General features: G+C 52.0%; 1 long non-coding RNA gene across 1 annotated transcript; it reads right to left on the reverse strand.

The window, feature by feature from the left end:
- Positions 1-8,681: 8,681 nt before the first annotated feature.
- On the reverse strand, positions 8,682-8,958 carry LOC144888327 (uncharacterized). The gene is made up of 2 exons (XR_013620920.1): positions 8,831-8,958; positions 8,682-8,723 (listed from the first exon to the last, which is right to left on the reverse strand). It is a non-coding gene; the product is annotated as an uncharacterized LOC144888327 (long non-coding RNA).
- Positions 8,959-14,339: the final 5,381 nt, after the last annotated feature.

The following is a 14,339-nucleotide window of genomic DNA, read 5'->3' on the forward strand; positions in this document are numbered from 1 at the left end:
CCCTGTTGCACTGCGGAGCGAAAGGAGGACTATGGTTTTCCCCTCCGTCCGTGTGTCCGTCCGTCTGTCCGTGCGTGCGGGCGTACGTGCGTACGCGAAGGGCCGCATTCGAATTTGGTGTGCGGGTGCAACCCACGTCAAAATCCAAGATGGCCGCCGCCATGTACGTCTGAACCTTGTGAGTGGAATATCTTGAAAAATAAGCAAAGTACCAACTTCTAATCTGGTGTGTGGGTGTATCTAGTCATAAGGAAGAACCCTATTGAAAATTGGGTCTCCACGTCAAAATCCAAGATGGCCGCCGCCATGTATGTCTGAACCTTGTGAGCGGAATATCTTGAAAAATTAACGAACTACTAACGTCTAATCTGGTGTGTGGGTGTATCTACGCATAAGGAAGAATGCTTTTGAAAATTGGGTCGCCACGTCAAAATCCAAGATGGCCGCCTTACGTCTTCCACTTTGTCAACTCGCATCACTTCACCGACGGGGACCTAGGCGTAACGCTTGTTTATTATAGAGTACTACAAGCAGGAGTACCCAGCGTTGCCCTGTTCTGTTATAATCATTATGGCATAAAAAAAAAAATTCTATTTTTTTGCGGGGACCTAAAACACTTCCCTACAGGCTACGCCCACTAAAGAATCACTTCGATGATTGTAACAGATTTCCAGAGCCAGTGTAATCTATAATAATAAAAGGCAATGTGTGTGTGTCTCCTCCATAACTCCAAAGCCATGAAACCCTGCGGCCCCAGACTTTGCATGCATACTTATCGACCTCAAAGGGAGTGCTTGAATGAAAACTAGGTGTTTGGATGCGTTAAAACACCCTTTTTGAAGATGATTAACGGGATGCTTGTAAGAAAAAACCCAAATAAGCCTTACCAAAATGGCAGTCTGCCATCTTGTTCAGCCCACTGTGACATCACTGCATTCTTAAGCCGCCATTTTGTTTCAGCCTATTAAAACGTGCCTTTGCTTGGAAAGACGATCTACCCTCACGGACTAATTAAATCATATAATTGAAATCTGGATTTGGATTTGAGGTTTTGATGCAAAACACTTTAAAAGTATCGAAATCTGGAGTGAAATCGGAAAATTTTAACAATATCAGCGATTCTCATAACTAAGTGTATTTATGTAAGCAAGGCCATTCTCCTCCTTCTGCACTGTTGTCTTAATTCACACCTCCATCGGATTGGGTGTTTTTTCAAGTTGCTAAATGCTTCAAGTTCAACTCTATTCCCATTTGTCATAATTTCATTATTGTGATTGTAAACAAACAGAATACGACGAAACAGAATACAGAGGTGGAGGTTGAGGACTTGGGACTTGGAGGTGGAGGTTGACGACTTTGGATTTGTGAGGGAGGTGGGGTGGGGAGGTGAAAGAGGAGTTGATGGCTTGAAGTCCCATTTTACATTACGTGCAATTTCCACAGGTCCAAGCGAGTATTACACAGCCTGGTGTTGGCTTAGCGGTTAGGGTGCCGGCTGGGGATCCTAGGATCCTGGCTTCAAATCCCGGTCAATCGCTGCATTAATGCCAGGAGGGTTGACTCAGCCTGTCATCCTTCCGAGTTCGGCAAATCGAGTACCAGTTCACTGGTAATTCCCTGTGTGTCACAAGAGGCGACTAACAGGGTTGATGGCAGGAAGGGCATCCAGCCATAAAACATTGCTTCAAAAAGGGGACCACGGTGCCCAAATAAAGGCCAACCCCTGCTCTGTGGGGAAAAAAATGGCCTCGATAGGCGGTTCATGCTCGTATTATATATTACACTGCATCAATGCAGTTCAAACCAACCATGGACCTGTGATAAGACCAATTGATCAGCCAAGCCTTTCGGCCACAAGATGGCCTTGATTCAGAAAGGAACTGAGTGCTGATCCCCATTAGATTTAACTTCCCTCCTACTTTAGCATCTGTTTTATGGTGCTTGCACCGGGTTTGGTACAATTTGTCCACAGTCGTTTTTATGCCAGTCTGTTTCTGTGAATAACAAGTTGAGTCCAAGTTCAAGTCACAGGGACTCGAGTCTAAGGTTTTGATATCAAATTTGTGTCAAAGGGTTTGAGAAAGAAGCACGATGTCTGTTTGCTTTCACATTGTGGACAGGTCGGTGGTCTTTCTGGTTAACTTTTAACTCCATCACCTAAGATGGAAGGAGGTTATGTTTTCGGTTTGGCCGACTATGCGTCCGTGATAGGTGTTCGTTACTGCGATAACTTAAAAACGGCTGAAGGGATCGAAGTCAAACTTGGTACAGGTATGTATAATTATTTATAGATAAACTGGTTCTATGGGGTCAAGAGGTCAAAGGCCAGATGTCCTATTATTTAAAATTTTTGTTTAATTCAAACTTTTGATAGAAGTATGTATAATGATGTGAATATTAATTTTTGGGGTTTTTATTTTTATTTTTGGGTCAAAGGTCAGAAGTTATGTTAGGTAATTTAAGTGATTCAACACAAATGAGAGACAGGGCCAAAAAATGATACAGTATATAGCATGATATTTCAAAAAGTTGTGGATGAGTTGGTGAGCTGATGAGAACAAGCCGATTAGATTTTGGTTCAGGTCCGAATGCAGATCCGGCCCATCAGTGGGATACAAAACGTGATCTGTTCAGCCTGACAGAGGTATCCACTCCACTCAATGCCGTTCTAGTTTATTTAAGTCTTCTGGTAACATTAAAAAACACTTTTTGAATGTGTTGTTAAAAACTTATGGAATTGTGACTTGAATTTGGAGTCGACTTGTCCCTCAGTGTAACTCTCTCTCTCTCTCAACCCTACAACTCTCCCCAGCAACTCCAGGGTACATGCATTCTTCCAGTAATTCTGAAAATTCTGGCTCCATTTCGGAAATCCATGCTTACCGCAAACCTCCATGGTTTAGTTCCTCTTTTCTCGACTACTATTTGTAGATTCACCCTCCTGAGGCTATCCAAGCCAACTCTTCCCTACAGAGCTTCAAACCGGTGGTTGCACATACACGACATGACCAAAAGTATGTGGACACCGGAACATCACACATCCCATTCCAAATTCATGGCCATTAATATGGAGTTGGTCCCCCCTTTGTTGCTATAACAGCCTCCACTCTTCTGGGAAGGCTTTCCACTAGATGTTGGAACATTGCTGCGGGGATTTGCTACCATTCAGCCACAAGAGCTTTAGTGAGGTTGGTCACTGATGTTGCGCGATTAGGCCTGGCTCACAGTCGGCGTTCCAATTCATCCCAAAGGTGTTCGATGGGGTTAAGGTCAGGGCTCTGTGCAAGCCAGTCAAGTTCCTCCACACCGATCTCGACAAACCATTTTTGTATGGACCTCACTTTGTGCACGGGGGCATTGTCATGCTAAAACAGGAAAGGGCCTTCCCCAAACTGTTGCCACAAAGTTGGAAACAACAATCGTCTCGAATGTCATTGTATGCTGTAGCGTTAAGATTTCCCTTCACTGGAACTAAGGGGCCTAGCCTGAACCATGAAAAACAGCCCCAGACCATTATTCCTCCTCCACCAAACTTTCCTGTCCGTCGTACTGCCAGATGGTGAAGTCTGATTCATCACTCCAGAGAACGCGTTTCCACTGCTCCAGAGTCCAATGGCGGCGAGCATTACACCACTCCAGCCGCTGCTAGGCATTGCGCATGGTGATCTTAGGCTTGTGTGCGGCTGCTCGGCCATGGAAAACCATTTCATGAAGCTCCCGACGAACAGTTGTTGTGCCGACGTTGCTTCCAGAGGCAGTTTGGAACTCGGTAGTGTGTGTTGCAACTGAGGACAGACGATTTTTATGCGCTTCAGCACTCTGTGGTCGCGTTCTGCTAGCTTGTGTGGCCTACCACTTCGCGGCTGAGCTTTTGTTGCTCCTAGACCTTTCCACTTCACAATAACAGCACTTACAGTTGACCGGGGAAGCTCCAGCAGGGCACACATTTGATGAACTGACTTGTTGGAAAGGTGGAATCCTATGACCGTGCGACGTTGAAAGTCAGTGAGCTCTTCAGTTCGGCCCAATCTACTGCCAATGTTTGTTTATGGAGATTGCATGATGTGTGTTGATTATACAGACTTGGCATTTAATATGGAATATTTTTTTTGTGGGGGTGAACTTACTTTTCAAGATGACTTAGAACCAAAAGTTCATTGGAATTATGTTGAAATTATTCTAGATTTTGTTAATGTGACCTTTAATGTTAATGTTACTTTAAAAGAAACAAAAACCACATTTGACTTTTCGAAGCAAATAAATTGATCCTTGAAAGTGATGCAAACTGATATTGAACTCAATTCACGGACAGTACTGTGTTAAACTTCTGTACGTTTTCCAGAAGTATCTCTTTATTTTGCACATTAGCCAAAAAAAAATTCAACAAAAACAAAAGTTAAATTACGACTGGGATTACGGACAGTAAAATTACAGTTCAGTACTTCGTGTAACCCCTGTTGTGAAAATCAACCAAATCCACAACTCGTCCCATAGATAGGTTTAATTTCAATTAGATCGTAACATCATCCTGTAAAATACACCATGCAACATATATGTCAGGATCAAGGCATCATATGAGAAAGATTGGATATATCAGTCAATGCAAGCAAGCCTAGAATATAAGTGGGTACGTACCATTCAATTCTACATGTCATTGTATAAAGTCGCAGGAGTGGCCTCGAGTCGCGGACGTCCCGAGGTCTTATAGACACCGCCCAGTGGTTTAAGTGAGCGTCACACCTGGGTTCAACTTACATTTTCACCACATTCTCCCCGCCGTTAGAACTATGCTGCCACTAGGCAGGAAGTGAGCGCGCGTCAGCATTAATGGGTAGAGGAAGTCATTATATCATTATTAGGGTGTCAAAGAAATATCCCTATTGATTCTTGTCTTTGCGCCATTGTGTTATGTTTCGCACACTGTCAAAGCGTCTTTAGGGCTTCCTGGAAAGCGCTATATGAAACAAATCCATTATCAGTAGTACAGGTCAGTCGGTCCATCCGTAGAGGTCAGTGTGGCGAATTACCCTGCCAACACAGGTTCGGAAACTACCGGGTACGACGTCCCCAAATCCGGAGTTCCCTGCTTCGGAGTAGCCGCTGGAGGCAGGTGTCGGAGGGGCACCTCAGTGCCCTCACCGCTTCAGGCAGGGGTGTATCAGGCGAAGGGAGGGACGGCAGATGTTCTCTAGGCGCACTCATAGCCTGGTTAGCAAACATGTCCGATACTGGCAGACGATGAGCCTGTGGGTCACAATAGTCTAGTCTCACAGGCCTATGTGCTGGATAAGGTGTACCTTTGCGATATGCAACTCATTACATAAGGTGTACCTTGTCGAAGAGCGAATGTCCATTCGTCGCAATGCAACGCATTTCAGGCAGATGTGTCGAGGTGGAAGATGTGTAAACCAGTAAGCCATGTCTATTCGTCGCAAGGCAACACATTACAGGAAGATGTGTCGATGTGGAAGATGTGTAAATCAGTAAGCCTCTTTACAGTAAGCTGTAACAGTAAGTAAGATTACATGACAGGAGGCCATTACAGTAAGTCCATTACAGTAAGTCTGTACCTGCCTTGGCTCCCAAGGGTACATGGTCGATCCACATTAGATCCATGTCATGGAATTGCCGAGGGAGAGAACCGACGAGAGCCATAACGAGAGTTACGCGATACCCCGGAGTCCCCCTGTTTTGAAATCACGAGACTCGAGCGCTCTCTGACGGCAGCGCGTACGAATTACAAGCTCCGGCAAATAGTTTCAAGCAAAACGTTTGCCACGAGTGCCCTCCGTAGGCTGCCCGAACGACCGGCATGGCAGTTACGACGACGCACAAAACGACCGAAATGCGCCTTCCCAGCGAAGCGCGCAGAATCTCCCGACCTGCAGCACAGCGCGCAGAGGATCGGAGAAGATCGGCTATACCGGCTACCGTCCCGGAGGGATTGTCCCGGAGAGAAAACGTCGAGATCGAGAAATGGAAAACGTCCCGGATGGATCGACATCCAAGAGAATGGCCTGGATGGATGGATCGACATCCAAGAGAATGGCCTGGATGGATGGATCGACATCCAAGAGGATGGCCCGGATGGATGGATCGACAGCCAAGAGGATGGCCCGGATGGATGGATCGACATCCAAGAGGATGGCCCGGATGGATGGACCATCATCTCACCCCCTCACTCATCCATCCCCCCCCCCCCCCCCCCCCCCGTCGTGAAGTGTGAGATAACAGCCGCGCACCGCGCACCGAAGTCGAGCGACCTTCACAGTCTGGGTCAGAGGGAACGCAATCAGGCAGCGGCCGGGCGAGGCGTCTCGCAGTCTCGAAATGTGTGGAGGCGAGCCAGGAGACCTGTCCTAGAAGCAACAAGCCCAGAGTCAAGGGCGATCCGGCGGGCCGGTGCCCACGTGGCTTGCTCAGGAGAGGAGGGAGTCGGGCGCAACGCTCAATGTCACCGTGTCATGGGGTCACCGTGCACCCCCAAATGCTCCGTGCCTTATCGATTAACGGCATAAGTCCGCGATGTTGGCTAGTCGCCCTCGAAGGCCGCCACGTTATGACACGCACTTTCGGGCAGGGGCGGTCAGATTGAGTATTTCTGCTATCTGTAGAGGTACCCAGGTAGACGAACTCTGATGACGCAAGCGCGGGAAACAGTTAAATGGTGCTGTAAAGCAAACGCGTGATTTAGTCGATGACGTCATCAATTGGTTCGGGCGCGTGCGGGCGGGTTTGACGGCGAGTTCCAGCTGAGCGGTATCCCCAGACGGAGTAAAGTAGCACTCCGAAATCTAAAGTCTCGCGTCCATTGGGCAGCAGCATTCGAGCGGGCTCGAGATCGGTGTACAGAATACGAACCCGGCCGACGAGCGAAAAGTATTATCTAGGGCGCACCGCGTACGAGGGAAACCGAAAGTTGAGCTCGGCCCGTTGAACCAGTGCGGCTTCGCAGAGTCGAGAGGGCGAGCACGCCGAGTCGAGAGGGCGAGCACGCCGAGTCGAGAGGGCGAGCACGCCGAGTCGAGAGGGCGAGCATGCTTGGCAGCGATAGACTGCACGACCTGAAGTAGCGTCTCGTTTGTTTAGCTGTCGGGTCAAAGGATCGAATACATATCACGCCCTGAAGTAGCGTCTCGTTTGTTAGCTTTCGGGTCAGAGGATCGAATACATATCACGCCCTGAAGTAGCGTCTCGTTTGTTTAGCTTTCGGGTCAAAGGATCGAATACATATCACGCCCTGAAGTAGCGTCTCGTTTGTTTAGCTTTCGGGCCGTGTTTTGTCCGGAGTTTTAGACATAGTTAGTCATATAGAATACACATGGTATACGATCATCTATCATAAGCATAAGCCCGAGTGTCGTGAAAGGCTACGAAGGTCCCGCTCGACGTCCTTAGAAACTCATCCGTGCTGCGGCGAGTCCTCGCATGGTGCCAAGCGAGCCTCCATTGAGGCGATTCCGGGCAGCGGAGTTCGCCGGCCTCGTTGAGTAGCCACATGTAGGTGGGATTTCGACGAGCCGCGATCAGAATCGCCGGCCTCACAGAGTGGTGCCCGCGAAGGGCGCAATGCGCGATTTGCGCGTAGGAGGTGATTCCACCGAGCAGCGATTGATCGGGTTGTGCCCGCGATGGGGCAGCGCGCGATTCACGCGTAGGTGGGATTTCGACGAGCCGCGATCAGAATCGCCGGCCTCGCAGAGTGGTGCCCGCGAAGGGCGCAGTGCGCGATTTCCACCGAGCAGCGATTGATCGGGTTGTGCCCGCGATGGGGCAGCGCGCGATTCGCGTGTAGGAGGTGATTCCGACGGGCAGCGATTGGAATCGCCGGCCTCGCAGAGTGGTGCCCGCGTTGGGCGCAGCGTGGCTTCGCGTGGGAGGAGGTGATTCCGACGTGCAGCGATTGGAATCGCCGGCCTCGCAGAGTGGTGCCCGCGTTGGGCGCAGCGTGGCTGCGTGTAGGAGGAGATGATTCAGAGCAGCGATCGGAATCGTAGGCCTCTCGTAGGCCTCACAGAGTAGTGCACGCGACGGGTGCAGCACGCGCGATTCACGCGGGGAGGTGCTTCCGAGCAGCGATCGGTCGGGCACAGAGTAGTGCACGCGACGGGTGCAGCGTGCGGCGTCGCGTAGGAGGAGGTGATTCCGAGCAGCCGCGCGTGGAGGTGCTTCCGAGCGCGGCATGACAGTCAAGGGAGTCGTGAACACTCGCGTGGTCATCTCATCTCGGGCCGAGGCACGCAAATCAGTTGGTCGGGCCGTCGGCTCCAAGCGGGTCCGTCGTTCCGACGGGGTTTCGGCTGCAGGACGTTGCCCAGTAGCATCGTTCTCCAGGCGTCTTGCCGGAGTCCGTCATGCCTGCTCCGGCGTTCGGGCCTCAGGAGAGCAGTTTGCGTTTTGACGACGCGGTCCCGCAAAAGGCTTGCGAGGTCCCCATCGCATCCGGTCCTTTTGAGGCAGACCGGCGGCGAGAGTAGTCGGAGCTCCGTAGCTGGAGCTAGCTCGACGGGTCCTCCGCCGGTCATTCTTCTCCGAGGTGGGCCTCGCAGGAGCGCGGAGAATGTCGGGAACGCTCGTCTGTGATCTGCGTTCATCCGGCCATCGCAAGACTCGTGTCCCGCCATTTCCGAAGATCATAATTGAAATTAAGTGTTGTGAAAATCAACCAAATCCACAACTCGTCCCATAGATAGGTTTAATTTCAATTAGATCGTAACATCATCCTGTAAAATACACCATGCAACATATATGTCAGGATCAAGGCATCATATGAGAAAGATTGGATATATCAGTCAATGCAAGCAAGCCTAGAATATAAGTGGGTACGTACCATTCAATTCTACATGTCATTGTATAAAGTCGCAGGAGTGGCCTCGAGTCGCGGACGTCCCGAGGTCTTATAGACACCGCCCAGTGGTTTAAGTGAGCGTCACACCTGGGTTCAACTTACATTTTCACCACAACCCCCACGAGCATTCAGGAGAGCACGTACACGTTGAGGCATGCTGTTCACGAGATTTGCCAAGGTTTGGACAGGAATCGCTTGCCATGCAGCGACAATAGCCTGCTGCAATTCACGCACAGAGGCAGGCTGCTGGTCCAAGTTGTCGATTTGACACGTTAATTCTGCCCACAAGTTCTCTATCGGATTCATATCCGGGGACATGGCAGGCTACTCCATATTCTCTACACCACGGTCAGCAAGAAAGTGTTGGATCATGCGAGCACGATGAGGCCGTGCATTGTCATCTTGGAAGACAAAGTTTCCTCCAAAGGCTGCACGCGCAAATGGAAGCAATGTTTCTTCCAGAATGACCCTGTACTTGAACTGGTTCAGGTTTCCATTCAGAACAACCAGGTCAGTTTTGCCCCCTGCATGGAAAGCAGCCCAAACGGTCACCCCACCACCTCCAGCTTGGACTCTTGGCACTATACAATCTTCGTTGTGGGCTTCATGCACTTGTCTGCGCACTCGGACACGGCCATCTTTACGATAGACCAGAAATCTAGACTCGTCACTGAAGGTCACGTGATTCCAGTGTCCTGGCTGCCATTGACGGTGCTCTCTGGCCCACTGCAATCGGCGCTGGCTGTGTTGTCTGGTCAGGCGTGGCTTTCTCAGGGGACGCCTGGCACGATAGCCTGCTTGAACCAGTCGTTGGTTGACTAGCCTTCTAGATACAGGCACATTTGTCAGTTGCTGCCACTCAGCCCTAAGCCGATTAGCTGATTTGGTACGGCCTTTGCAGACTAACCGGTGCAGCTGGCGATCATCTCTCCTTGTGGTTCTGCGTGGACGTCCTGGCCTCGGTATTGGAGTAGGGACACCCCTCTGAGCATTTCGTTTCAGGATATTTGACACCTGACCTTGAGTGATGCCATACTGCCGAGCAATAGCACGCTGTTTCATGCCAGAATTTCGTAAAGCCACCACTCCATGACAAACAGCATTGTCAAGTTGACGGACCATCTCCAGAGGAAGCGGCAATAACTTTTGTAGATGTGCAGCAGTTGTTTTCCACTAATACAGAACGCAACAACCCTTATATACCCGATTGTAAAGCCAATCGTCAAATGTACCTGTCCTTACATTTTGTCACGCCACCTGTGATATATTCCTGTTATTGACTTCTTGCTGTGAAAGACAATCAGTGACATGGTTCTTTCAACAAAGACATCACCGAAGGGTAAAAGAAACTCACCAGATTGATATACTGAGTTCAGAAAGTAAACCCGTCAAGAAAAAAAATAATTCCATATTAAATGCCAAGTCTGTATATACCTGTCAGCAATAGGTGTGGCTGAAACAGCCGAATCAACTAATTAGAAGGGGTGTCCGCATACTTTTGGTCATGTAGTGTATCCCTGGTATAATATAATATGTTCCCTTTCAAGGAACTCGACAACGCAGGAGGAGGCCCTTAGGCCCATAAAAGTCTCTGTTGGTATTGCCAACATGGTTGTTTGTCTGTGCTCTACACTTTTTAAATGCTGAGCATCAAGCAAGGAAGCAGCACATACCATTGAAAAAAAACTTTAGTATGACTCGGATGGGGATAATACCACCGACACAGATCCCAATCTCAAAGTGGACGCCCGCACCATTACACCACCAAGTCTTGGAATGAGCCAGATGAAGGTACAACTAAAACACACAGAAAAAAAATTGCAACAAATGAACTCCAGGTGAGTCGTAATTTTATCTCGGACTGTCAAACTCTCACACGAGACTCAAACTTTATACAACATAATTATTGAGATACGTGGGTAGTCTCTTAGTACGAGAAGAGCGCCGAATAGGTGGTGATGGTGTGACTACTTGTGTAGAACCTGCTTCAGGAGGCAAAGCTGAGGATGTTTGTTCAGCTTGATCTTGTGACTAAGGTATTGGTGTGGAGTGATTCGCCAACTGGTTTTCCACTGGGAGTGCGGTAATATATGGAGGAGGCTCAACGGTCTTCCGGAGGTGCTTGCGGTTGTGACGGTAAACCTGGCCATCTTGCGTCATCACATGATATGAACAGGGCGAATGGTGCAAAGTGGTGACAACTGCTGGCTCCCAGACATTTTCTTGTTTGATGTGGGCGCTTTCACCCTGAATAAGTGGTGGGAGGTCTTTGGAGTTCCGGTCATAAAAAAAATTCCCCACCTGCTGAAGCTGTGCCAATCGCTGACCTGCATCTACCGGGATATGCGGTTGCAAGAGTCGCTCTGTGGTAGGTAGCATCAAATCCAAATGCTCACCAGATTCTAGAGCCTTCCTGAGGCTTTGTTTGACAATCCGTATTGTACGTTTGACCTGTTCACTGCGAGGAATATGGGCACATCTCGGTACTGTGCCCTCCTGTCGAAAACTGCGCATCACATTTAATTGGAGCGGTGTCTGTGTCATGGTCTTCAACTGGGCGCAACTAGTCTCGGCTGCTCTGCATATGTCCACTGTTTTGATGAGGTCAACATACTTTTCGCGGAGTAAATGCTCCTTTAGAAATAAATCCAACATGGCGAAAACTATATGGTCTCAAACCACATTCTCTGTTTCCGCAAAACTGCACGATTTGGCCTTTGTCCTCAACTCGGTGACATACTGGTCAGAGTTTACCTTCTTGCTATCAGGTGTTTCAAAAGCTTTGCTTTTCATAGACTATATTCATTCAGGGATTACGATATTCCTCAAACTTCCCACATACCGAGTGGAGTTTCTTGCTGTCTGCGGCCTCTCTGAACGTGAATGTGTTGTGTACTTCAACCACAGCCTCGCCAGCACAATGCAACAAGCTGGCGACTTCCTTGCTCCATGTTTGCAACTCCAAACTCTGCTCTGACGCTTCCAAGAACAGTACAAACAGCTGTTTCCACCGGCGCCAAGCAACACTGAGGTTCCAAGCTTCCAGAGCCAGTGGCGGCGATGGTGGTTTAAAACACTCCATCATGTGATGAGCCAGCAGAAGGTTCGAGATCAACTGTTTTATTTCCGCATTCACCTGACGATCGTCACAATCCGCCAACAACAACAACAACAACTCATAAGTCTGATTTGAGTTATCCAAGATAACTCCCACTCACTTCTCTGTCCCCTCCTCCCTCTCACTCACCTCTCTTTCTGCTCCTCCCTCCCACTCACCTCTCTTTCTGCTCCTCCCGCCCACTCACCTCTCTTTCTGCTCCTCCCTCCCACTCACCTCTCTCTCCCCTCCTACCTCCCACTCACCTCTCCCTCCCCGCCTCCCTCACACTCACCTCTCTCCCCCCGCCTCCCTCACACTCACCTCTCTCTCCCCTCATACCTCCAACTCACCTCTCCCCCGCCTCCCTCCCACTCACCTCTCCCTCCCACTCACCTCTCCCTCCCCGCCCTCCCTCCCACCTCTCCCTCCCCGCCTCCCTCCCACTCATCTCTCTCTCCCGCCTGCCTCCCACTCACCTCTCTCTCCCCTCCTACCTCCACTCACCTCTCCCTCCCCGCCTCCCTCTCACTCACCTCTCTCCCCGCCTCCCTCCCACTCACTCTCTCCTCCCCTCCTACCTCCCACTCACCTCTCCCTCCCCTCCTCCCTCTCCACTCACCTCTCTCTCCCCACCTCGCTCACCACTCACCTCTCTCTCCCCACCTCCCTCCCACTCACCTCTCTCTCCCCTCCTCCCTCCCACTCACCTCTCTCTCCCCACCTCCCTCCCACTCACCTCTCTCTCCCCACCTCCCTCTCTCTCCCCTCCTCCCTCCCACTCACCTCTCTCTCCCCACCTCCCTCCCCTCACCTCTCTCTCCCCACCTCCCTCCCACTCACCTCTCTCTCCCCACCTCCTCCCACTCACCTCTCTCTCCCCACCTCCCTCCCACTCACCTCTCTCTCCCCCTCTCCCTCCACTCACCTCTCTCTCCCTCCTCCCTCCCACTCACCTCTCTCTCCCCACCTCCCTCCCACTCACCTCTATCTCCCCTCCTCCCTCCCACTCACCTCTCTCTCCCCACCTCCCTCCCACTCACCTCTCTCTCCCCTCCTCCCTCCCACTCACCTCTCTCTCCCCACCTCCCTCCCACTTACCTCTCTCTCCCCTCCTCCCTCCCCACTCTCTCTCTCCCCACCTCCCTCCCACTCCCCACTCACCTCTCTCTCCCCTCCTCCCTCCCACTCACCCTCTCTCTCCCCACCTCCCTCCCACTTACCTCTCTCTCCCCTCCTCCCTCCCACTCACCTCTCTCTCCCCACCTCCCTCCCACTCACCTCTATCTCCCCTCCTCCTCCCACTCACCTCTCTCTCCCACCTCCCTCCCACTCACCTCTCTCTCCCCTCCTCCCTCCCACTCACCTCTCTCTCCCCTCCTCCCTCCCACTCACCTCTCTCTCCCACCTCCCTCCCACTTACCTCTCTCTCCCCTCCTCCCTCCCACTCACCTCTCTCTCCCCGCCTCCCTCCCACTCACCTCTCTCTCCCCGCCTCCCTCCACTCACCTCTCTCTCCCCCCTCTCTCCCCCCTCTCCCCCCTCTCTCCCCCCTCTCTCCCCCTCCCCTCTCTCCCCCCTCCCCCTCCCCCCTCTCTTCCCCCTCCCCCTCTCTTCCCCCTCCCCCCTCTCTTCCCCCTCCCCCCCCTCCCCCTCTCTCCCCCCTCCCCCTCTCTCCCTCTCCCCCCCTCTCCCCCCTCTCCCCCCTTTCCCCCTCTCCCCCCCTCTCCCCCCCTCTCCCCCCTCTCCCCCCTCTCCCCCTCTCCCCCCTCTCCCCCTCTCCTCCCCCTCTCCCCCCTCTCCCCCCTCTCCCCCCCCTCTCCCCCCTCTCTCCCCCCCCCCTCTCCCCCCCCTCTCCCCCCTCTTTCCCCCCCTCTCTCCCCCCTATCTCCCCCCCTCTCTCCCCCCCTCTCTCCCCCCCTCTGTCCCCTCCTCCCCCCCCCTCTGTCCCCTCCTCCCCCCCACTCACCTCTCTGTCCCCTCCTCCCCCCCACTCACCTCTCTGTCCCCTCCTCCCCCCCACTCACCTCCTCGCCCCCACTCACCTCCTCCCCCCCACTCACCTCTGTCCCCTCCTCCCCCCCACTCACCTCTCTGTCCCTCCTCCCCCCCACTCACCTCTCTGTCCCCTCCTCCCCCCCACTCACCTCTCTGTCCCCTCCTCCCCCCCCCACTCACCTCTCTGTCCCCTCCTCCCCCCCCACTCACCTCTCTGTCCCCTCCTCCCCCCACTCACTCTCTGTCCCCTCTCCCCCCCACTCACCTCTCTGTCCCCTCCCCCCCCCCCACTCACCTCTCTGTCCCCTCCTCCCCCCCCCCCACTCACCTCTCTGTCCCCTCTCTCCCCCCCCACTCACCTCTCTGTCCCCTCCTCCCCCCCACTCTCCTCTCTGT

This window comes from Myxine glutinosa, chromosome 11 (assembly GCF_964187855.1).
Source record: "Myxine glutinosa chromosome 11, kmMyxGlut1.1, whole genome shotgun sequence".
Lineage (NCBI taxonomy): Eukaryota > Metazoa > Chordata > Myxini > Myxiniformes > Myxinidae > Myxine > Myxine glutinosa.